The following is a 26,263-nucleotide window of genomic DNA, read 5'->3' as shown; positions in this document are numbered from 1 at the left end:
GTTCTTCGTTAAGGAGTGTGATTAACATCTATCATTGTCAAATTTGCATTGAAATAGAAACCATTGCTTTGAAGCATCACAGAGTTGAACTCCATGTTCTGGAACTGATGTGATTCTACACACACCACTCATCCCAACATGGTTTCAGGTTAAGGCCAGTTGCTGCATATCTATAACTCACAGTTTTACCCACCCTTTTGACCTCTCTGGAGTACTCCTTCAAATCTCCACTCTTATGCTTCACCTGGTTGGTCAGCTAACTATTCTCAGTAAGTACTGCTGGACTTCAGCAAATGCTACTTTCTCCTCCCAGACCATATAAACATCAATAAATACAACAAAAACTAGGCAACTTGCTTCAGTCAGTGTTGCTTGTATTAAACAGGAGGAACAAAACTGAAGAAAAAGGGGGTTATAAAACAACAAGAATTTGTACTCATGTCCATCTTAAACCAAGACGAGATACCCAAGGAAAAGCGTGGTTTCTGCAGACTGCAAAGAAATGCGAGAAGCAATTCCACAATAGTCCTAAGGATAGAATGGGATGATTTTGCTGTCTCCTTTCCACATGTTGCTTCTCATAAAACCACTTTTGGTGATAGTCAAAGAAACTATATAACCCTCAAATAATACCTAATATATGGCCTTTTACACTTCAGAAGTGTTTAAACCCAAGGTGTCCCACCTCCACTCCGTATTCCTGAGTAAGGTTTTCTGATTTTTCTACCAGCAACCAGCAATTAAGTACACATATTCAATCAGCAATCATTCTAATAACCCAAACTCAAGTCAATATTAACAAAGTCAGCAAGGTGGTCCAAATACCTGTTTATGTGTATGTATTTGTATATGTAATTCTGTGGATTCTAATACTAATTCTAATTTCCTAGATTTTCTTTCCAGCCAAAAGAGTTTTCTTTTCCTGTGTTCTCAGAGAAAATATTATCAACTGCATAATAAACTTGTGATGGCATTCTTTAGGAGTGACTGAAATTGGATACCCTAAAACCATAAATAGATTGCATTGGACCCATTGTTGTGAAATTGCTGAATCAGATACCAGCCATAGAAATGTCTCCATTTCACAAGAAAAGAGTCTGGCTAGCATTTTCTTGTCAGTCTGGAAATACTCAGCCTGAATTGATACTTTCAAATCTGTGACTTTGTTTCCTGGCAAATAACATTCAGAGAGATCCCAAATTATTTCCTATAGTGGGCTCATAAAAATAAAAATAAAATAAAAAATGAGAACTGTTGTCTAACACACTTCTATTTCCAGTTTAGTCCTTCCAAATGATTACTGAAACAAGTAGAATTGGTCAGAAAGCAAATACAGTTTGCTGTACAGTTGAATCAGTAGAAACAATTCAAGGAAACAGATTTTAGCCTGTTTCCTGAGGAAATGTACTTGTATGTGCATCTGTTCATCTGCCTGTTCGTACCTCTGAGTCCTGATACTCTTGTCATTGCTTGTCAGTTTTAAACAATGTGCGAGGACAGTGCAAAATAATACTTTCATGCATTTTCTGGAAAGAGACAGTCAAGTAGAGGGGAGAAAGAAATGAGGCAAAGACTAAAGGCTGCACTCAATCCCGATTTGTCCTCAGGGAGTCCACATGGATGAAAGATATCAGGAACATCCCAAAGAGAGGAAAAGCCTTAGTCAGTGTTTACACTTCGTAAGGCATCAGACAACCCAGCTTTGAGGCATAAATTCACAGGAGTCCATCCCTATTTTTCCTGTTCCTCCTGGAACTAGTTATTGATCCATCCATTAATTATCATCAGGAGTGCTGAGCCCTAGCATCAAGTTCACTACAACGCATAGAGAGGCATATACAGAGTGACTGACCAGTTAATGGTTGGGAATACACTTGTACGCAGTCAATATTTAAATGTTGCTATGATGTTAGTGATAAGAATAGTCATATTAATACTTCAGAACTGCGTATTTTTTTGTTTTCCACCACAGATTACAAAAAGCATTCAGGAAACGCATAAACTTTTTTACTTCTTTTTCAAAGATGAGGCAAATGGGGCATGGGGTGCCAGTAATGCATAGATGTGAAAAGAGATCCCAGATCCCTCTGACTCCAGCACCACATTCTAACTATCTGGTTATGCCATCAAATGACAGCAGGTCCTGGAGCAGTAGCTAGTAAACACCATCACCTCAGACCCCACACCAGGAAACAGGGACCAGGACAGTTTTACTGATATCATTCAGTATCAACGCAAATATTAGGAGTGGAAATGCTCACCTCTGCCTCACCTTCTAAACATTAGGCCATGCTCCTTTCTCCTTACCCATGTTCTCAGCTTTATGAATCCACAATATATAAAATTGCCAAATCACCATACAGTTAAGCGATTCCAGGTTCATATTACAGCATGCATTGTGGTTAGGAAAACATTTTCAAATACAGTTTAAACTTAAAATAACTCTTCAGAGCTTGTTTTTCTGTTTGACTGTGGCCTTTTATCTCTTCCTAGTGCAGAGAGGGACCTGACTCCATTAATCTGCCACTGATTTGTGTGATGGCAACATTTCCAGCTGCACAAGTGCTGTAACATCTACACCTAAATTAGCTCATGAGTCAACGTATCTAGTTGGGTTATTACATGTATTGCATCAATTATCTACAAATGAAATACAGCTGCCTTGTCTGTTGCACCATTTTAAAACATCCACTTAACAAGCCTTAGAGCTCAAAAAGATCGGGAGCATTTGGTGACAACAAATAAAAAGGAAACCTGATCTGGTCCTGTATTATCCAGCTGTAATTTTATTTTTTAGTAGAACCTAATCAGGTGTTTACCATAAACATGGGCAGTACTTTTAGTTTATTTGCTAAATAGGAGTTGGACACAGGAAGCACGCCTGGGTCACAATCAAAGGCTTTCACTTGCAAAACAAGGTCACCCAGGTCTTTGTGACAGACACTTGAATAAAAAAAAAGCTTCTTTTCCAGCAGTTCAAGATCAGGCTGACATTTTGATGGATCCTCCTTAATCTTTTTCACATTTTCTTTTACTAAACGGGGCAGCATCACCATGGCCTGGCAGTTTCCTCCATTTCTGAGAGGGGGGAGAGCAGGGGAATTAGAGGGGAAGCACAGGATCAGGGGCTGGGAAGTTGTCTCCATATTTTCAGCAGTTGAAAGAATCTCCAGAGAGCTCCCAAATTGCCTGTATACTTTTTTTATGTGCTGCGTGTCGGGCACCTGTTTTCAATTGCATCGTCAGATCAGAAGATCCTCCTACTTGGGGTCTGCAAGCCTGGCCATAGCATATAAAATGTCCCGTGCATATGGCTGTCATTTTGGTTTTCTTTGCAAATAATTTCTGCTCCGTGTGTAGGTGAGAGGCTTGTTTGAGGCCTGCTTACATCATACGTATGGAACTTGATCCCCACTGTAGGAAATGCGTACGGAGGGCATTTGTTTAAACTTATGGTCAGTGGGGGTCATTCTCATTGTAAATGGATTTTCACTCATAAACTATGTGAGATTACTTTAAGTCCTCACTGGAGACCCCGGTTTTGCAGAAATCGTGGCACATGAAAGCAAGCTGACTTCTCATTCAAGCTTGTCCCCGTGCAACTTCCAGATGCCGACACATCGGCCAGCAGCTTTTGCACAACTATCTATCACAGCTGCGGCAACGAGGGCTGGAGAAATTCCACGTTACAAGAAACTGTGATACGCCCATTCCTGGGAAATAGCTGTTTCAAAGAAGAAGTAGGATCACCAGAAGAAAATTGACTATTCCACTCACACGAAGGTGGCCTTATTACCCCTTATTCTGTAAATCCTAATATCAGACCTAGAGACGCAGCTGTGCTGTTGGGTTAAAACCTGAGTGCAATTTGCAGGAGTCTGGAGGCCAGTGCTTGCCCAAGTTCATCACTGAGATATGGTTTGGGAATGGAGGTGGAAGGGAAAGAAAAACGAGAAAAAAGCCTTTAAGATAAATGGGTAAACTCTGGGTTAAGAAGGCTGTTTATTCACAAAATGTCACAATAAATAATAAATTCACCTGAAGAAGCAAGTTAGCACTCCTCTTCCACCAGGTAAGTTCACAAAATGAAAAAGTGACACGAGAAGAAGTGGGAGTCTCAGTGAGCAAAGAAGCATAGCTTTCTTCCTGGTGTGTCCTTTGGTGGCACCCCAGGACCTGCAGACTCCCAAGGGAAAGATTACTGCTGTGGTGCCCAGAGGCCATGCCTGGAGGATGCTGTCCCATGCACTGAAGCCTCCTCATGGGTCTCAGAGACATCAGTGCCCGTGCTGCAAAGCAGGTTCTTCCAAGATGGATGTCTCCACGCTGCCAGCAGCAGCCCCTGTGACAATGTCCACCCACCAAGTAGCTGAACTGGCTTCTGATAAACATTTTTTTAACTAACGAAGCCACAAGTTGGTGGGGTGTGGAAATAAAAAAAAAAAATACAGGCTGTGAGGCAGAAGTACAAGAGAAATTAGATGTCACCATCCAAAGTGACGAGCACAGGAGCCCAGTTCAGTGGCCTTCTTCATGAGATGTGGGGGCTCCCATCGCTTGCCCCAAGCTCCCAGGTTGCCTCGTGGCAACCTGTGCTGGGACCCCAGGGCCACGACAGAACGCCTCAACTCCCCCTGGCTGCCTGTGGTTCCCAGGAGGGGGAAACTGCCCCCATGAAGCCCAGGGCTGGCCAGTAGCACATGGACAAGCAGGCGAAGGCTGCTCTCTCTGGCACTTGGGTGAAGTTTTGGTTTATAATATCAAAACATCCTTGACGCTTACATTCCTCTGGACAAAGGCTTTCACACTTGAGACCCCCAGTGTTTTCCTTCCCATTATCGTGATTACAGAGCATGTAATCCCCCTTCTCCCCTTTTTTTTGCCTTCATTTGATCTGTCATCAAGGAGCTGTTTTCTTTGCTCCCCGGCCGCTGTGCCCCTCCCAGCCCCGGCCATCTCTGGGAAACACACACAGGCACACATGGCCTTTACTGTAGGGCATCCCTCAAAGCGAGGAAAAAAAAAAAAACAAGATCAAAAAGTCACAAGTGTAGCAGATGTCAAGTGGTCCCTCAAGACCTCTACTTAACCCCTTCCTCAGGCTTTGCTGGACCTTGACAAGAAATCAATCAGCAGGAAAAGTAAAGCTTTTCTAAAACTTTACTGTGTTTTATTATAAATCAGGGCTCAGTTTATACATCCCAGTGCCTTGCTCGACTGCAGGAAACATTTAATGAAGCCAGAGTTGGCTTAAAACCCTGGCTATGAACCTACTTACTACTAATTGGGGTTGTTTATGACTTTATGTAATAAAGTTTGACATTGCAAACTGTGAACACTTTTTACAGTACTTCCTTCTCTTTCTCCCCCTGAAATGTCATCTAAAACCAGGTGTATGAAATGTCTGTGCAGCAGTTAAGCAATCAATGCCTCTTATCTAAATGACAGAGATGTATGGGGCATTTAAAGCCTAATGATTATAAATGGGGGAGAAAATAAGCGTGGAGGAACTTTTCCATCTTTTTTCTCTAAGTACAGTATGCCTTGCAAATTTATCATATTCGCTGCAAGCCACCTCAGGATTGCCTACAACTCCTTACATAATGAAAAATTGCAAACCATTTTGCAGAGGGAAAATATCTTCTCAAATTGCAGCTTTGTCTACAGTTTGGGGCAGACTGCCCAAGGTAAAACTGAAAAAATTGTAATAAAAAACAGTAAGTCAGCCTGGATAGGTAGAAAACCCTGAAAATAGCTTGTTGGAACAAACCATTGAAAAATTATTTTCCTGTGAGCGCAGTAGGTTTTCAAGGTCCTCTGAAGACTGGGGGTTTTTTCCTACCTATGTATTTTATTATGAGGCAGTTTTGGTTTTCAGCTGCTGGTTCCAGTTCTGCAATCAGTTCTACTCTGGCAGACCTTTTCACCTAGGCAGAGATCCTGTGAGGGCTTTTCATCTTTGCACAAGACGTAACTCCCCCGGTTAGATCAGATTGCAGGATCAGGGCCCGAGCATGAATACATCCAGTCCTTGCAGGAAATGCTTGACTCGGCCAAAGATGTGTAACTCAAGAAACAACACTCTACTTCATATGGAAAAAACAACTTCACCAAATATATTCATCTCTAGCATTCTGCCGCTGCAACCAGCAGCTACAAAAAAAGGTGACATTCATTTCCCCTCTGACATGCCAATCCTCTGCCACGATCATTTTGGAAGAGTCAAAGCAAGACTGAATTTTGTACAGGTAGAGAGGTCTGTAATTATGGCTCTGCATGCATGACTGGCATCTTTATTGTGTATGATGCAGTTTGATATTTATCTGCCTGATTACAGGCGCAAGGAGAACAGGGGCATGACCTTCATCTCTACCTTACCACCCCCAGCGATGTGGGCAGTTTCAGCCCACGGTCTGTCTTATCACTGGCAATCCAGCCACTTTCCAAGCCACAATAATGGAAGTTTCTGTCCAGAGGCTGCAGCACATGTACAGTTTAGCTGTTCATGCATCAAAGCTTTGTGCCCTTGGAGGACCTCAGCCACACCAACACATACAAACCAGCCACATATGCACAGTATGTTCAATACCTTCAGCAGGTCTGCATAAGTTGAACCCTGTCCCCTCAATCTTTTCCTCATAACTGGTGTCCTCCACCGAGCTCTGCCTTACCTGCTGGCTGAGGAGAATGGATTTCATATATCGATCGAGGCATATGCTGGGAGAGACATCCAGCTAGAGGACTGAAGGCAGAAACCCCGAACATATGAGCTAGCAAGGACTGGATCCAGCATCATGGACCCAAAATGCCAGAGGACGCTGGGTGACATGCAAAAGGGTCAGACCGCTGTCAACACACAAAATCTGAGCTGAAAGTAACAGGCACAGGATAAAAGCAGACACCTTGCTGAAGGGCACACAGAATGGTCCATACCTCTGTGAACATCCAACTTTGCATGAGCTCTGGGGCAGGGTCAGCAATTCTGGGACAGACTTATAAATGTGTCTGGGGATCTAAGCATGTGACTACATACTCACTGGGATTTTCAAACAAGTCCAAGCAGGATAGATGTCTGGCATCAAATTATGCTAGGTCTTCAGCTTCTAATTTGTCTTGGCGTATCAGAAAAGTTCAGAACCATCTATCTATCTATCTCCTTAGACTTCTAAATACTTTTGAAAAGCTGGCACTTGTGCCTGGGATCTATGGAACGTTGCGCCATTACATACTTATTTGGGTGCATTCAAAATGCTTTAGTTTAGACAAACAGGAGCAAATCCTCTTCTTCTTTTTTCCCCCCTTAAATTGTCCTAAAAACGGCTGCAACATAGCTGGGATTCTCAGTGCAATCCTTCATGTAGCATTATATATTATTCACTTAGCTTCTGTAACTAAGGAGTTTCTTTCTGTGTCATTTATAGATAAAATACTATCAAGTCAAGTCAGTTTCTCTTTTTTCTTGATGTCCAAAGAGGATAAAAATATAGTGCAGGTGTAATTAATCTTTTTAAAGCAGTTCACCTTTCTCTAAGTACCTCCACTATAGCACAAGGAAAAAAAGAGAAATGGCCTTCTCTAGTGCTACAGGATTTCTCTCTTTAATCAAAAGCATTTGATGGCTGATCATTAATAACATGTTTGTCAGTAACCGTAGTCTGGTTCAAACACCATTCTTTGAACTGGAGTATCATATTTGGGTACATTGCAAGTCCGCAGTGGTTTTTACACAGCGTTTTATTTTACCTTTTCCTTGTGTCAAGAGATTCAAGTTACATATGAACTGACAGGCAGATGCAATAGATCCTCTGCAGAGAATGATGGTAGGCAATGGGTTTTGTAACTTTTCAAAGTGGACTGCCATATTTCAAGTGTCTAACCTGGTGATGAATCTGCTATCATTTACCATTAAATGCTTTGGTCTCTGCCTTCAGAAATGCTTTTTTTTTTTGCTTTTTTTTTTTTTTAGTCTTGTCATGAAATACAAAGAATGACCGGTTTTGCTTTTATTAAAATCTGTGCCAAAACTGTAACAGACTTCAGCACAAGCAAGACAAAACCCAAAATAAACCTATCCTATGAAGTCATGTCATATGGCAACCTAGTCATAACCTAGAAGAGATGTCATTGTCACAAACATCTTCCACAGCCATCAAAGTCTGTAAGAAGGTCTAACTGATTATGTCTGGCAGTTGAGTAGCAGCAAATAAATATTTAACAGTCTGAGGAGATGTATGTTTTTGTGCCAGACCCACATAGGGTATCAGTCATTGATCTTTGAAGGAAAAGAACTATTCTTTGTTGGGGAAAAAAAAAGGGGGGGGGGGATATGAAATTTTACAAAGATTTCAGAGAGTTTGTCTAATGTCTCTGATATTGGCGTACAGAATGCAGAGAAATGACAGATTGATGGTCACCACAAATATCAAAGAATATCACCTGCTGGCCCAAATATGGCATACCCTTATGGTGTCAGATTCTTCTTGTGCTTTTCATTTTGGTTTACTTAAAAAGGTCAGGGTAGACAGAGAATCCCAATGAAATTCAATCTATCCATTTAACAAGGAATCTAGTAAGATGTCTTGAATAGGATAAGAAAACTGTATTTTGAGGACTGGAGTAATCCCAAGGGAGTCTTATCCTGGCCACAGATGAAATACAACAGACCTGATACTTTATTCATAGCCAAGCAATATTTTACTTTTTTAATTACGAATCTATTTCTCAACTTTTCAAGTAGTACCTCTATATACAGAGCATAGGCTTTGTGAGAGACACCACAGAGGAGTAGGAACAGTGTTAAATCCTCTTTGCACAATGTTTTATATATAATTGTAATTATAATAAAAAATCTCTGTCCAAACTCAGGAGCGCAGAAGCCTTGAACAAAAAATGCACATCTACTAGTAGCAATTTATTTGCTCACCTGTCTCCTCTGTAAGGTATATGAGGAACAGGGGAATATGATCTCATTGAAGAATGAATGGTTTCCTCATCCAGGTTCCCATTAGCATCCAAACCATAACCTCACATTGCAGAATATCAGATTCAGTCCCACAGAACAATATGCCACACCATAGCTCTTTGTCAACTCCTCTTTTCCAGAATGCCAAGAAGCTGTACCGTTTAACACTGTGACAAGATAATAGCCTCATATACTTTTCTCCTACCTCTGATGGAGGTGTCTGCCCTTCAAAGATTATTGGCTTTTTAGTGTATGCACACAAATAACTGAAAAAGAAGTCAGAGTCTAAGACAAATGTCTCACAACTTTTAAATATCACTTCTGCTGGGACAAAAAATAAATCAGCATTTTGGTTACCGGGGTGCTTGCCTTCCTTCTCCTGGGACAATGTCACTGTCGAGGCTGGAAAGATAACTTCTTTCACAGATAATCTTTGCAGCCTAGAATCAGTCATTAGACTGTTTATTGCAGTTTGACTCTAGTGAATGCAATTAGTCCCCCTGCTGTCACAACTGCTAAAACTGCATGCAGTTTCTTCTGAAGAAAAACAATCGTCAGCTCCCTTTTGCCGGGCAGTAGACCCTTGCCTGCATTAAGAAAAAACGCAGGTTTTAAAGTTACACGTAAGACTTCACTTCTCAGTGCATTCTGCAACAAAAAGCAGAACCAACAGATAAGTATGTGCAATGAAAGGCGAAATGTTCTTGCAGCATCCATCATCCCTGACAGGACACTTACAAAATCCACATCCCCTTCTTCTTCTCTGTACTACTCTCCGCCATCAGTCACTCCCTTCAAGCCACAGGTGGAAACCATTGAAGTGTTCTTGAATTATTTGTTAGCATGTGATGTATGTAGTGAATTTCTAGGTGAAATGGGTTCTGAGAAGCAGCTTCTGAAAGGTGAGTCAGCCTCTCACCCTCCGTGAGAGCACCTCAGGAGGGTATTCCTCTGCCATGTCCCTGCATTAATGACTATGAGGTGATAGGAGGAGTGGGGTCAGGAGATACTGTAGACTATTCTCCTTAACTGACACATGTCAAAGCAGACCCAGAGACTGACTGCAGCATCAGGATTGTCTACTGAGAAATGCAATACAGGGAATTATAACCAGGTCCCTGATTCAGCTTGTTTTTCCCTGAAGTAGCTAAAATCTGGCAACAGGTGACAATTCAGCCCCTAGCGTGTGACGGAAGCAAAGGGCTTCAGAGGCAGAAGCAGGCAGCAGCTTGGTTGCTGAAATAATTTTCTGATGGGTCAGTGTGGAATACTTCAGTCTAAGTCAGCTGCCCTTTAAATAAGTTTAGCTGCCTTCTCCCTTACCATTCTTTTGGATCCAAGTACATCCCCAGACAAGTCAGTAGGAAAATAATCCCCATCACATGTCGCAGCCCCTTCACACCTCTTGGGCTCCCTCCCCGTGCAAAGAGTTAATGCTTCTGTGGGTGAACAGTGAGAACATCTGAGCAGAGTGGTCCGAGATGGTAAGCAGCTCTCCTGAGGGGTCATTGTAGCTTTGGCATTTAAATCTTCAGAAAACTTTGCAAGCAAATTGCAAACTTTTGCAAATGAACAATAATCTCTAAAATATAGGACCAATTCCTATCATAAGGACCCATTCTAACCTGATTTTGTCATAAAAAGCTATCCTGTTAGAACTACAATCCACTCAGGAGAAAAATAATCACTTTTTCTTCATTAAATCCTGAAGAATTACAGAAAAAAAAAAAGTAAATGTTCATTCCTATAGCTTATCACAGGATAAGATTCAGCAGAAATATATATTGTTTTTCATTTTTAAGCAGAAATTAAATTTAACCTTGACAAAGGTAGCGATGGAAGTGTTATCAGAAATGCAGTGAAGCTTCAAGTTTTGTGGCATACCCTGCTATGCCAGAAGAGTTCTCACCAGGCTTGTGAATTTAGCTGTAGTGGCTAATTAACAGTGCTGGAAAGCACCTACTTCCAAAGCAGGAAACACGGCGCATATCTGTTAGCATTGGCCCTACCTTGGACCTTCGTCTGGAGCTGGCTGAAGCAGCTGCACGGGGAAGAGCACAGCTCTGCCTCCGTGGCTGTCTGTCTAATCCTGGCTCTCCTGGGGCTGCCTTGGACATACCAATTACTGCTAACTGTGCATGGACACTGACACCTGTTCCCTGGAAACTACGGTGGTGTAACCAAACCCACTTTTATCCAGATTGTGAAAAAAATGTTGGTGCTGCTGATGAAGACCTGAAAATCTTACTTTTCCGTAACTGCCTCTTTTACAGTTGTTCTTCTGTTTGGTTTTGTTGGGATTGTTTGTGGTCATGGCTACATCACCTTAAAATCTTACAATCTTAAAATACATGTGTAGTAATGGCCATGAATCCTGAAACACTGTTTTCAGGGTTAGAAATGACAGTGTACATGAGGAAAAGGAGTAAAATGGCTGAGTTTGCTGTCTCTGTCTACGCCCAGGACTGGACATGGAGTTTGAAACAGGTTCATGTTTGCTGGTACATGAAATAGGAAACTGAGAGCATTGAAGGAAAAGAAATCTAAAATTAAAAAGAATAATCCCACCAGCTCTTGGACACGAAAGATAAAGTATCCAGCAGCTGCGTGTTCTTTAGGTTGCACCAAAACAGCTGCAAAATCACTGTGTGCTTGGGTAAGAGGGAAATCCAAACAGTCTGAATGTCTGAATCTTAACCATAATGGACACAGGCCACCACATACGCTATAGCAACACCGTTCACCAGCAGCCAGCTAGAAGAAATCAATGATTTCCTAGAAGAGCCCTGGACAAATTTTTAACACAGAAAAATGCTGTTTTCAGGACATTACTTTTCAACAGTTATAATCAAGTTCCTGACAAAATAATAGGCCTGTCCATTGCCAAACGGCATAAAAATGACTGACTTCTGCAATAAGTAAATTCCACAGGACCCAGCTCTTCTGGAGAAATAACAAAGGATACAGCTGCTCCAAAGATAGCGCTTCGGCAGTCTTCCCTGCGTGCAGCAAGGAACTCTGGATGAGACTAGAGAGTTTATATCACTTATACCCAACTGCCAAGCATAAGCAAAGCTGGCACTCAACTAGTTAGCAAGGATAACAGTACAGGGAAGAGCAGAAATCACAGAGGGAACAAAACCCCATAACTCTGCAGAAGGAAATGCATGAATAAAAGACAAATGAGGTATGTGAAGGGCTGGAAAGAATCTGAAGAGGACAAACTCATAGGAGGCAGAGATTTGCAAATGTGCAATTCTGTCATTTTATTGGAATGGGCAGACCCAAGAGGATTTCTTGTCTGTCTCACAAGTACACCACACCTACAGATGGGAAACAGTATGTAAAACAGCATCCTGTGTATAAAAAGCATAACACTGGAAAAAAGCATTTGACTTACGATATTCAGACATGCACAAGAGCACAACAAACTTGAAAACTGTACGTTCTCCGTATGGACTGAAAATGGACCTTTTGGAACTGTGAGGTGAAATGTAGAGAAGGACGATTTAAGCTACAGAAGGAGACAGTGCAAATATACAGCAGCAATGACAGGCATCAGCTGAGCATTGGAAAGACCCCTGCCATCCCAGGCTGCCTCCTTTGCACAGACTAGCTGCTCAGGCTGCCAGGCAGTGGCAACAGCCTATGCTGGTCACAGACAGAAAGCCTGGAAGCACTCAGCAGCCTGGTACCCGAGGCAAGGCTGACAGCTTTTACCTGAGGACAGTTTGTGCAGCTCAGCAGAGAAAGGACCCTGTTCAGATTCCATTTTTACCATACTGCAGACATTTTAAGCGCTAAACCATGGCAGAAGAAGAAGCATCAGACAAAGGCAGACAAATATGCATGGCCAAAGAAGGTTATGAGAATGAGGTAAAGACTTCCCAGAAGTAAAGCATGGAGATCCTTTCACAAGCAAATAACACCGGACTATCTATGCAAATACATAAATCACTGCACTGCAGTGATGGATCACTATGTATTAATGTGACATTACAGACGCATTCCCTGTCCCCACTCAGAAAACCTAACTGTGAACACGTAGGATGGAGAGATGAGCACTGTTGTGAAACACGATCAGCAGAACCCAAGCTGATAAGCGACCAGAATCCATTAGGACAGGCTCTCACAAAATCACAGGCCCAGAAAAAACACTTTGTGATGACAACCTGTTGTCATCGCACGACTAGCACCCATTACATCAACCACGCCTCCTGCAAAGAATCCATCAGATTTTTTAAAGGGTGGAAGTAGAGCTGCGGGGCAAATAAATTAACTTACAAACAAATAAGGCAGGGGATGGGGGGCTGGGCGGGGAATGTGCAGAGAGAAACACAACTTTGTAATATTTTGCATTAGTTGTCTGATGCTATCAGATGTAAGAAGCACAGTCAGAACGCTAACCATGTTAGAAGGCCACGGGTATTGTAGTAAATCTTACTATCTCAAATGAATGTGGCAAAAGGCTTTTATGATGGACAGCTTCCTGAAAGGGGAGGGAGAAGGTAATATGTGTAGCAACGTGAAAACTCTGTTCAGAGGAAGTGCTTAATGAGACAGACTATGTGGGAGACAGAATAAAGGCAAAATGTTGCATTTTCTTGGCTTCTTCTCTTTCCTTATTATACATGACAGCAAATGGAGAATGCTGTTCCCAGTGAGGGCAGCAAATCTCCAGAGATCTTTCCAGGTACTTACTGGAACAGTTGTAGTGCAGATTGCTTGTGGTAAGGTTAAAAGTTAAACCAAATTCTAACATTAAACACATATTGGAAATATGCTTGGGCAAAACAGAGTCCTCAGGGCTAGCCAATGAGTCAAATGATTAAGGTTCTGCTTGGAACAGTTCATAAAACAATTCCCAGTTTGGGCTTGACAAACTTCCTTTCTCACCTGTGGTTTTTGTTAGCTACCTTCTACCCTTCCAAGAACAAATCTGACTTTCTGAAGCTCTACTACTTGTCATCATTAAGTGAAATGAAAAGCTTTTGTTAACCAGTTTGAGTTGTTTGACTGTGATGAAATAGTTTTGATTAGAGAATGTTTTATGTTACTTTCCAGAGTTTATTTTTCCTTTTAAAGGTAATATGAGACCATAGGTTAGATTTAGAGTTTTCTTAAGTGAAGTAGTTTGTCCAGAGGCAATAGATATTTTGGTGAAGGAAAAGCTATCTGTCTTCACTTGCATTATGCTTGCTGTTTGTCTTCTTCATAACATGAAATGCATTGTACCCGCCGTGTTTCCACTACCATCAGCAGTCACGACTTGCCATTGACCCCTTTAAGACAAGTACATACTCTTAATGTGAGCTTTGTAATTTCCTAAGAAACAATAGAGCTGCACTACTTTCTGGTTCTGCTCTGAGGGGATTTATAACACCCCACAGGCAGCAGATACACAAGTTCATAAGCTTGACATGGAAATGGAGAAACCAGGAGTGAAAAGGCTGTAACGAGAGCTGCACCTATCCCAAGCAGTATCATTCTGATCCAACCTGTAGCACGAAGGGGGTGATTGACAAAACAGAAGAGATTCAAGACAGAACTGGAGGTTTATATAGGCTATTTTTTAAGCTACACCATCGTCATTGTGGGGAGTTTGGTCCCTTAAAGAGTGATTAACCAGCATTACTGCAAAATAAGGTTGATCGGGCATATCAAAGGCTAGGAAGCAACTGCAGATGAAGAGACTGAAAGAAATATTCAAAGAGCAACCTCCCAAGTTTCAAGGCACATTAAAGTTTCCATCACACAAAGGTTACTTATTCCTCAGGGACAACGTTTAAGGGAAGTTGGAAAATACATGGCTTGAGGCATGTGGATTCCTTTAACATACATACAGGGAGAAAATAGAAGAATATTTACTTTTTGAGGACTCACAGCAGAGATTGAAAAAGCAGGAGTCAATTCAGATCAGGAAAACTATTCATAAACTAGCTAAGCATCATTACAGGTCTCTGTGAGAAGGATCCTTGGCCTTCAACATCTTCTGTCCCACAGACAAGGAAATTATTGGTGAAGTAGGCTCTGGGGGTTGTAACAGTACCAGAACTAATGCCTCCTTTTCCCCTCCTGGTTGAAGACTCTTCTTCAAGATTTTCGAAGGCACTATTTGGATAGAGGTAATACTTCCACAAACTGTGCCGCTGCTTTTCTGTTCCATGCACCAGTGGGAAGGGGATGAGGAAGAGCTGATAATTTTATATTCCCATACTATTTGCCTCTGTATCTCTTTTAAAAGAAAGGGACCAATAATGAATAACCAATGTGTATTTCATCTTTATGTATGCATTCTTATATAATTTACAAAACTGCTAATTCATACTTGATTTTTTTAATGCAAGGCCTCAGTTATTGAAAAAAGTCAAACATAACTGTCCGCAGTTTAAATAAATAAATAAATAAACACACTAAAAAAACTAATCCCAAGAAAAGCCCAATGCTTTTTATGTCAACAACCATAGGCTGGTATGCACCCAAGAATGAATGAATGATGCTTGAAACCCCTGAGAAAAACAGGCTGTCATTTAGTGTTCACTCAGTATTTCCTTCCATAGTCTGAAATCTCCCTGGCCTGTCCCAGGAAGCCATTTCCTCCTCTTGAAAAGTAAATCCAGGGATTACTGTTATTTTTGTCACCTGAGACTGTGCAGTGGCAAAACACGCCAAAGTCTAAGTGTCTGACATCTCTTTAAGGTACTAGAGCTTGCTTAGTTTTCAACACTGACATGAAGGATTTATTTGCCAACCAGATACTTACCGTTTCATTGTAGTACTGGAAACTCTCCTTTCCTTAATGCTCATTCATTATAATACTCAAGTATCCTTAGCATTTGCCTAGTTGCTAAACACAATACAAAATGCTGAGCCATAACAAAGATTTTTCTGTCATCTTCCGTTAAAGATAAAAATAACTCCTACCACCCCATCCTAGTGCCACCTGTAAGTACACGTGTACCATCATCCCTCATACAAATGGGGCCAGGCATTTCTCATTAATTACTGATTTTGCTTGGTAGTGAACATGGTGGTCTTCCTAGGGTATAAAATCTTTATGTATCCAAGCGAGAGGAAGAAGAGGTAACTGATCTGAAATTAGTGAACTGAGGTGCTACTCTCCTTCTATCCCAGACTTATGTAGGAGTCTGAAAAACTCACCCAGAAGCTTTTGTTCTGCTGCGAGGAAGAAGAAGGTTGTGGCAGTGGTACATCCTCCTCCCATCGCATCCATTCAGAAAGTGTGAACCTGATGTTTCTTAGTGCACCATTTTATGGTGCCTGGAGATGTGGAGCTGGGATGTACTGTCTTATTGAACAACAAAGAGAGAAATTAACTTCTGGCTGGTTTTTGTTTACTATTTTTAATCTGGAGGTGTTGTGGGTTTTTTTTATCGTTGAAACTCTACATGAGAAAGTAGATAGGGCCAACATATAGAGACATGGGATGATTTAGGTTGGATGGGACCACTGGATGTTTGTGGTCCAATACTCTGCTCAAAGCAGGACCAATTTTGAAGTGATGTCAGGTTTCTTGGCTCTGCTCAGTTGAGTTCTGTATATCTCCAGTGCCAGAGATTTCATCGACTCCCTGGGCAACCTATAGATTAAAAAAGCCTGATCCTTCTTGACAAGAGATACAGATAAAGGCCCAGCTAATGCATATTGCCTGATATCTTAGATGTTGCTTGTACAGACGGGTAGAGAAGCAATTCTTAGGCCATATTAGAAAATATGCGTTTGCTTTTCAGAGATACCCCACCTCTAAGTTGGGCCTTTTCACTCCTCCCAAGCAGTGTCATGGCCTCGGGGTCTCAGACCAGATTTCTGCAAGTAATTGGACTGAACCAAGTTCATCTCATTTTATCTCCTTTTTTGCCAGATCAGCCAGAGAAATTGCTTCTCTTTTTTTGCTGTTTCCAAGTTTGGGGTTTGGTTCAGGTTATTTTTACTACAGAAGTTAGCGGCACAGTCACTCCGTTTCAGACTATCTACTTTCATCATTGATATGGTTCTTAAAACAGCCAAAAAACATACCACCATCTTGGCAAGCACAGAGTGATGAATCAGGGATGTCACTTTCATAGACTCATTATGTTTAAATCAAAGAGCATTCTGTGTGCTTTTTCTGATATTCACTAGCATCTAAGTCTCTCTGTTTCGATCACTTATGACCATATTTTTCTTCAGTATGCAACTATGTGTTACTGACAGTGCTGTCAGACCAGCAGCCCTGGACAATACAGTCTTCTGATTTTCCTTAGAACAGTTATACTGCAGTTAGAAATACTGTCCTAGCGGTGTGCCATCTAGAGGGGGGTGACTGCTATGGGGAGGAAACAGCCTCTGTATTCAGTCTGAATGAGATCTGCCCGTTACTGTAGTGACCAGGAAGAAATTTTTATAAAAATAACATTTGTGTACTATAAACTGACGATGTAAAAAAGAACTTACGTTCAACTGCAAACACACTTCCTCATGTGTTATCTTAAATTAAATACCAGAGAAGTTCTGGAAACACCCAAGCAATTAACTTTGTGTTTCCATAAACTCTATGGACACAATATGAAGGATTGTGGCAAGGGCTGAGTGAATATTTTTAGTTGAAATCGAAACCCACTTAAACCAGTCGCATTCAAATTAGTCTGTTCACCACGTGTGTTGTGGTTCAAGGTTCCACTGCAGAAACGTGGTAAGGGAGCAGCTTGCTCCCAGGTGATTTTTCTCCAGCCACTCCGCCTCCACAGCAGTCACTGGCACCGTGTGCTCTGTACTTCTGCACAGCAGTGCTCACCACGGCAGAGGAGCCAAGGAGGCAGAACAGGTTAGGGTCTCCTCTCTGGTCTCTCTGCAGCACAGCTAACAATGCTGGCGGCACAAGGCAGAACAGAGGTGCCACCTGTGCCCTGCGGGGATCGTGGGAGCGAGCAGCGATGCAAGGGAAACACTGCGCATCCTCACCCAGGGACATCTCGGCTGGGGAAGGGAAAAGGCTTTGGCTGGGTGATGTTTTCTGGTGGTTGAAAAATGAAAGCAAGGTTTGAAAAAAGGACCGGTGGAGCCAGAGTGCTGAAGGATGAAGAGAAAGAGAGGGGGAAGAAATGGTGTTCCCAGAAGGGTCAGGGATGATGACAGACTCAAAAGCAGGAGAAAGAACAAAACAGTGAACAGACAAAGTACAAAGCAAAAAAATTACAGCAGAAATTTAGGCCTTATGCGGACTACCATATGGTCACATTGGCAAAGCTGACATGGCCAAGCCCTCACTGGAGATGCAGCGCCCACAAGCAAGAGCTGAGGGAATTGGAAGAGGTAGAGGGATACTTCTTCTCCACATTTCTCCTCCCTTCCCTCCCCGTTTATATGAGCACACTCAAATATGCCTCAAATACACAGGCATCTCTAATATTCACCTTTTTCCACATCCCACATCCCACCACAGCACCATCCACTCACATGAAAACTCTTGGGGCATCGCACAAGCACCAGAACTCACAGGTGCTGCCTCCTACTTTGATCTGTTTTAATTACCAGTAAACGCTGAACCAGCAGTCTCCTATAGAGCTCCCGTACATTTTTGTATGAACACAATGCACCATGACTGCTAAGGCCAGAGCCTCAGCAAGGCTGTGCATTGGCATCCTCCCCCACAGAGCTTTCCCTGAAACCCAAGCTTGCAAGCAACCCCAGCAAGTCAGGCGTGCTGCGCTATAGGGTAATTAAAGGGTTATTCTTCAACAGTGGGCAAGCAACCTCAAGGCCAGCAGGCCAGAGATATTAGCATTCACCTTTGACATCAGCCTCAGTTTGAAAGTAAGTCACAGATACCACTAATGCCAATACATTTGCTAAGTAGTCCTAATGAGACCCTGGTATTGTAATGACTTCTTTCTTGACGTCGTCCTAGCAAATTATGGGCACCAAAGGTCTGGAGTCACACCCCGGAGCATGCGAGTGTGTTTTTGTCTACGTACCTCTGCAGCGCCTGAAACCTGCAGCTAGCCTTGCTTCGGCTGCAATAGACTCTTTGGTACCCTCCTGCCTTTCTTTTTTCTCCTTTCATCCCTTTCCACCTTTGAAGACCTCCTTTTAGCTATACCCGACTTTAAGCTATTTCCCACATGCCAGTTCTGTGGTCTTTCTTTACTATTTCTCTTTTCATTCTCCCTATGTTCCATATGATCACGTTTCATTTGTTTATTTGGCAGTATATGCCAATGACTGACACCTCTAATCCCACATTCATTCCTCTGTTCAGGACTTTAAGCACTGCAGGGGTGAGACACTTTACAAATCCCACTATTATTATTTATGGGATCCATGCTGTTCTAAATAAAACACAAAAATGATACTCAGCAGACCTTGGTTTTATTCCAACACTTCTTTGTTAACTATAACCGTGAAACAGTCAAATCCATTAAAAACGGGATGTAGCTAAGAAGTTTATTAACAAGGGAAAAACTGACACTAGTCATAACTTAAGTTGAGACTTGAGTGAGCTAACTGGCAAAACGCTCTGATTTATTTTGCACAGTGAGAATATGATCACTGCATATTTACAGCAATGACTGAAGATAAGTACATTCTGTAAAGTGCTACTGAAATGTATTTCCTTCATTTCCTTGACAGCAAAAGGAAACAATGAATGCCTTAAATCACAGAAAATATTTATAATATGAAAGATGAATGGAGGTCACATTCATCTACTGCAGCATGCAGAGTGGCCAATATTTTACTAGGTTCAGCTAGAGTTTATGGGAAATGATCTCGGAGGTTGTTCTCCTGGGCTGTGCAGCGGGCCACTGCCGACTGGGTCCTGCAATTGTTCCCTCACAAGGATGACAATCTGGTATTACACTTCTGACAGGGATTACTTGGGGAAGGAAAGCATAATGCCGGGATGCTGAATGGTTTTCATACAGCAATCCACAACACTGTGCTTTATCACAAGAGCGTAAGTCTTTGCGCGTGAAGTCCTATACACCTTGAGGAACAAGACATGAAAGGAAAGACAACCTCCTAGGTGCATGCAAGTTGTCACTCAGATCAAAAAATGTAATAACTTTTCCCACTTTCCTTTCTACATGCTGCAAACACTCCAGCAAAACAACTTCTGGGACCTCGCATTAGAAACAGCCAATATTAAGTACATACTTGAAAGCACTATCAGGAAACAAACCCAAACTCTTTCCCTGGAGCGGTCTCACTGAAGAAAGTCAGTCCTCACACTGCCAAGACAACAAAAGATACACATCATTATCCTTGTCAACCACTGCCCAGGCTTTCAATGGCAATATATGGCACTCACATCCAAAACTGAATGTTGAAATCAAGTGATTTGCCATTTGCTTCCTTTCCAAACTTTCCAGAACAGAGAGCCAAGAGATTAGAACAGATTAAGAGAGATTTCAGACCAAAAATTTATTTCTTTCTGTTAACAGGTATTAAACTTTAATTTAGAAAAGAGAAAAAAACTTCAGGCTGAATTGATTCCAGCTTTGGGCATCTACCTGAGAAAGAACAATTGCATCATTTAGGCTGGGTTCTTTACCACATTTTCTGCTGGAAAAGCTGAGCCACTGGTTTATATGTATCTTGTACTATGTGCAGCCAGCATAAAATCCCTGTAATACACCTGTGTACTTAATGCGCCACAGGAAATGTAGGACTAGGTCAGAAAGATGCCATAAGATTTCAGAAAAACTCAAAAGCTTCTTGATTTTTTTCTGAGTGAAAATTGAACCACACACCTAGCCAGAAAATTGGAACAATGTTCCCAGACAGCTTTACGGACACATAGGCAACCCTTCAGAGCAAAATGCAGGTGAAGCGCTGCACAAGGTGGAGCTGGCTTGTGGTGTGTAGGGGCAGGCAAAAGCCAGTGCAGGTCTCTGGAGAGGTTAAGTGAGGAGAATACAGAGTGCTGGGGCACAGCTGTCCCGAGCCCGGGTGAGCACAGCACCGCACACAGGCTGGACCAAGCTTGGGCAAGCCAGGTCCAGCCAAGTCCACCCCCTACGCTGTGCTTCTGCATCGATTTCCACGAAAACATCCCAAGTGCTCTCCCTGGTCTGAGGAGCCCCGGATCCAGGCACACCACCTGAAGTGGCAACCAGAACAGCCAAACGGCACTTTTATGAGTTTGGCTTGGCTGAGGGCGAAACGCAATCCGCAAAAGGAAGGGTAGGGTTTTCTTTTCACCTGAGAAAGGCCCTCAGGCATTTTAATACATTTTTGGCATATACTTTTTCCTTGCTGTTGTTTATAATAATCCTTCGGAAGCCTGAAACTAGAATATGTTTGATATCTGATATATTCTTTTCTTTGATTACTGACAAATACTGATATATTATGGTAGGCCTGTAAGAAACACAGCTGTTCAGAAAATTGTATTTTTCCCTGTCAAAAAAAAAAAAAAAAAAAAAAGGAAAATTACATCTACCTCTTTTTTATTATTATTTTCATCTTCTTCAAAAATATGTTTGTCTAGGTACCGAAAATGCAGAAAAATGGCTTTGGAAAGGGATGACATTCAGTTTTTCTGAGATAACAAGTATTTTGAGGAAGATTTCAGTTTCACTGGAAAGACATTTTGCCCAGGAAATAGTTCAACAAAATTTTTCAATGACATCTTTAATAAATACTGTTTAACTATAATCTATGCTTCTTATTTACTTTCAAATGAACTTAAAAAAGCAATACAGTGAATTTTACAATTGTATGCAATTCAAAATAAGCTACATTTTGAATATAGTGAAAGTTCCTTAAAAATTTTAACTACAGCTATTATCCCATGACAGAGTCCCAAAAGGCACATGAAGATACCCACTTAGGCTAGGAAACAAAATGAGTTGCCTTGTAATTCAAACCATTTCTTTAAAAAAAAAAAAAAAAACACGGTAGACGAAAAGTTACCTTTTAATATATCTTTGCTGTTTCAACACGATAGATTTTACACCATAATGATGGGTCCTGTTACGCTTCCAAAGGCTCCTCTGAGCAACTGAGGTGCGACCACAGTGAGACAAATCAAATAGCATACCTCAAGCCCACCACCTCAGAAGGGCTCTTTAGTTTCTTGGCTCTCATATTTCTCTGAGCTCTGGAGCAGTGTATGAAAAATGTTGATTTCCTCTAAAAAATAAAATTCTTTCCATGGAGTCGTTCAGTGATTTATTCTTTTCAAGTACAACTGAGAGTAAGATTATGCTGAGTTGAGATTTTGGTAGCGTTTTCTTTGAGGAGTACAGGTGCAATTGGTCATAATTACACTCAGGCTGTTCCATGTGGTTTCTCACCCAAGGCAGTAAATCAATTATGGCAGAGCAAGTCCAAGCCAATACCCTAAATGTTAGTTACAGTATCAGTAACTTTTGCACACAAAGCAATATGGCACCTTTATCATAACAAAAAAAAATGGGTCATGAAAAGGAATAGGCTGTGGTTTGAAAGTAAAAAAGTGCAAAGCATTTTTCAAACAAAACAACATATGCTTGCATTATGGTTTACTTTAATTATTTTGAAGGGCTGTCATTATTACACATTTTTTAAAGATAATCGCCAGCTTCTCAAACTTCTATTTTTTTTTTAAAGTGACGGACTAAGTATCTTCCCATCAAAATCCTGTGTTGGAAAAACTGTTCATGCTATTAATGTTCTGGAAGGGAAGTGAGTGATAGTATTTAATTTTATCAGCCCAAAAATATTTATCCTGGAAAACAAGGATCCCACTTTGCCACTTGACAAGCTTCCAGGGAGAAAAGCACACACAGCAAAATAAACACTTCCAAGTGGCGTAGCTGGATCCTAACAGGAGTTGCCACAAGTTCAAGGAGTTCTCTCGTGCCTTTTCTTAGCCTTTTGATTTGACTGCAATGTGAAAGGGCAGAAAGGATTTCAGATACTAGATGACTGGAGGGTCTAGTAGCCCGATGATCCTTTTCCTCTTCAGGATCATATTGGCAATCAGTAGCCTAAGTACCAAGGCGATGAAAGATTGGCTTTGAGCTGCTTTTGCAAACATTGCCTTCCCTTGAACCACACAGGGTGCCAGACAGACACTCCTGAGGCTTTGGCACTTAGGAGTTGAATGATCCAGCACTTACAACTCACACAAGTACTTCTGGGTATTCAAAATTCAGTTTCAGCAAATATTTATGTATACAGTTTTCTCCACACCTACACAAGTGCCAATAAAATCTAATGAACAGAATATCCCTGGGAAAGAAAAAAATCACACAAAAAGAAACAAGTTTGGCATAGCTAAAGCAGAATCAATTTAGCAGTTGAGTACATCATTGTAGAAGGGATTTTTCACAGTGTTTGTCCAGCTACAATAAAAAGAAGCAATGTATACCACTACATAATGTGTGTCATATACTTACCTAGCTGGTACACGTAATACATGGTTGTGCCTGCCCGTTTCACAAATGTGTCCTGGTAATTAATGCTTGAAACTGTAACTGTGTATCACCAAATGGGAAAGGGGAGAAATCAATGAGAATTGAAAGGGCTTGCTCTCTCACTCACCCTGCTGTATTGCTAGACGTGGTCAAAGGAGTTGAAGGATCCCAGGAGGATGTTGCCTGTGGTGGAATGTCAATCACAAGCAAGAAACAATGAAGGAAGTGTAGGTTATATCAAATTCACAACTGAAATACCAAAACTGAAATACAGACCTTGCAGAAAAAAAGAGCAGCAGTTAGTGATCTGGCTGCCCGTATAACTAAGTGCTACTAATAATGGCTGAGGAGCAGCCTTAAAGGCCAGATTTTGCAGTAAGATCAAATGGAATAAATTGTTGTCCCTTTAGATAAGTGAAGGTGACTTATGCAAGCAAGAGATGTCAGCCTTGAGAGGGAGACTCCAGAAAGCAGCTTAAGAGAATTAGGACAGTTTTTAACTAGCACATACTATACTGGGTAGTGAAATTTGTCTATTAAGAACATTCTTTTTTCTTATACTAATATTCTGAAAGTGCACATTCCTTTTTCTTATACTAATATTCTGAAAAGCGAACTAAACAAATGCGAAACACATACTACCAAGTAGAACCTGCATCCGTACACTCTTTCAGAGACATGCCAAGTACCTTTTGACCTAAATGGATAAATAAAGAGACATGATCACCAGCTGATTGGGCAGGAACATAAACACCTGGTTTTGCCATGTGGAGTAAGCTGGCTCTCCTCTTGTTTGCATTTCTGTTTCAGCACATCACATAGAATCCATCCCTTGCCTTCACCCCTCGTTCCCTGTTCTCCCGTCGACAGCACTCTCTTCTGTTATGTTTCAGGAAACCAAACACCCATGCTAATGATGTAAACTCATGTGTTGACAAGGTTGTGCTCCAGTGCAAGTCGAGAGGGGAAAAAAAGTCCTCAAGATAAGGTGACTGGCTTTTTATGGTATCATGTCTAGAGCCAAGACCAAGAAATCTTTTTGACGGAATGACTTAATCACTTGTCAGCAGAAAACTCTGTCTCAATAAGGACTTTAAACATCTTCTTTTCTTCCATGGGGACTCTATATGTAACATATAGCTTATTTATCTGAATGTGACTTCTGAAAGATAAATGTTAAATATTAATATTGAATAATAAAATATTCAACACTCTATTTCTTTTTCAGGCATTTTGTAGGGAAAGAGATTTTCAGTGAGTGTATAACTTTGTACATTTGTTGCACCAATGTCCTAAAAGTTAAGCTATTCCAGACTGAAAGAAGCCAATACTTCTGAGAAATATAATACACATTCAGCCATACAAACAATTGTACGATCTTCTCTCTGTATTGTCTCAGTTCAGTTTATGAGACTCCCTGTGGAACTAAGACTTTCCTTCCCTTCCAAAACAAGGAATTTCCTTCTCAGCAATTTTCATTTTGAAGCCCATGAAGTACACTTCGTAGTCATTAAAAGTTACAAGTAGTATTGGAAAAGGTTCAATGGACCATAGATCATTTATAAGCTTTTCTGCCACAGCATCAAAGTCTGAGAAATACATTTGATAATGTTATTTCCTGTCCTGTATTGTTCCTTCTCCATGTCTGAACATCAAACAGCCTTGAACAATCCAAATATTTAAATGGTAACAACAGAAACTGTTACCCAACTCATTAGTTTAGAAAGAAATGGAGCACATAAGTATCACTTTCACTGTGTGAGCTCCATCATTCTGGGCTTCCTTAAACACACTGACTCCTCACATCCCAGTTGCTCTGCAAGGGAACTCTCTCCCATACCAAACACCTCGCCCACTCTTTTCATGTCTCCAGTGTACATAAATGCTGTGAAGGCTCTTGAAAAAGCGAAAAGAGCCCAGAAGAAGCGAGCCAGACATCTACAGAGGCAAGTTTGACCACGTCCATCTTTTATTGAGAAATGGTGGGTTTGGTCAGACAGAAAGAGAATCTACTTGAAAAGAAATCTGTGTCGTTTCAGGCTATGGAAAAATTAGAAATGAACAAAAATTAAAATAATATTTCTTTAAAGAGGTAACCTACTTAAATAGCAATTTGCCTCAGTAGTTAATGCCAATGGTCTTCATTATTATGCCTGTGCACTCCCCAGACCCAGCTAGTAGCAATGAGGTTGTCACTATGGACTCCATGAAGTTGCTGGCACCTCTTCCTTTAGGGAGCAAAATCTTTGCTTAGGGATGGCGTTAATTTTCCATCCGTGTAGTCTGTGGTGCCTCTTCATCTGCTTCCAGAGATGTCATATGGAAGCTCTGGGAGGCTGAAGGGATGCCAAATTGGGAAAGCCATTCATTTCCTTCAAAGGACCATTTACTTCTCTTTCCAACCAGGAAACCAGCTGAAAAGATGTGGAGCTCCTGACTGACGCTGCTGGATGTCGCCCGGTTTCTGTTGCATGTCTTGAGGGTAAGAGGCTGACCCACCCAGAGTATGCCTGGCAGGACTCGGCCCTGAACCTGGGTCCAGGTTGTTACAGCTCTTCGTGTCAGAGCCACATGGCTCCTCGGGCTTCCTGTCCTTCCCTCCTCTTTGCTCCATCCTCCTTTCTCACTGTCACTCCTGTCTCATGCTCGTCTTCAGCTCCTGCCTGTCACCCCTGCCTTCCCTCCTATTTTTTCCCCTTAAGTGATAAACATCAAGCCCAGTGACTGCAGAAGGGCAGTGACTATTGGGACCATTGTGCCCACCACGTCTCCTGACAGCAGGCCTTCTCTGGCAGCAGGATTCCTCACATGTCTGTGGGGCCGGAGCTCAGGGCATCGGCCATCCTGCACGTCCTCTGCCAGGAGGCTTTCAGCCCTATAAACACAGCTCAGGCAAAGC

The sequence above is a fragment of the Larus michahellis genome, chromosome Z (assembly GCF_964199755.1).
Source record: "Larus michahellis chromosome Z, bLarMic1.1, whole genome shotgun sequence".
Lineage (NCBI taxonomy): Eukaryota > Metazoa > Chordata > Aves > Charadriiformes > Laridae > Larus > Larus michahellis.
Note: the sequence above shows the minus strand (reverse complement) of the source record.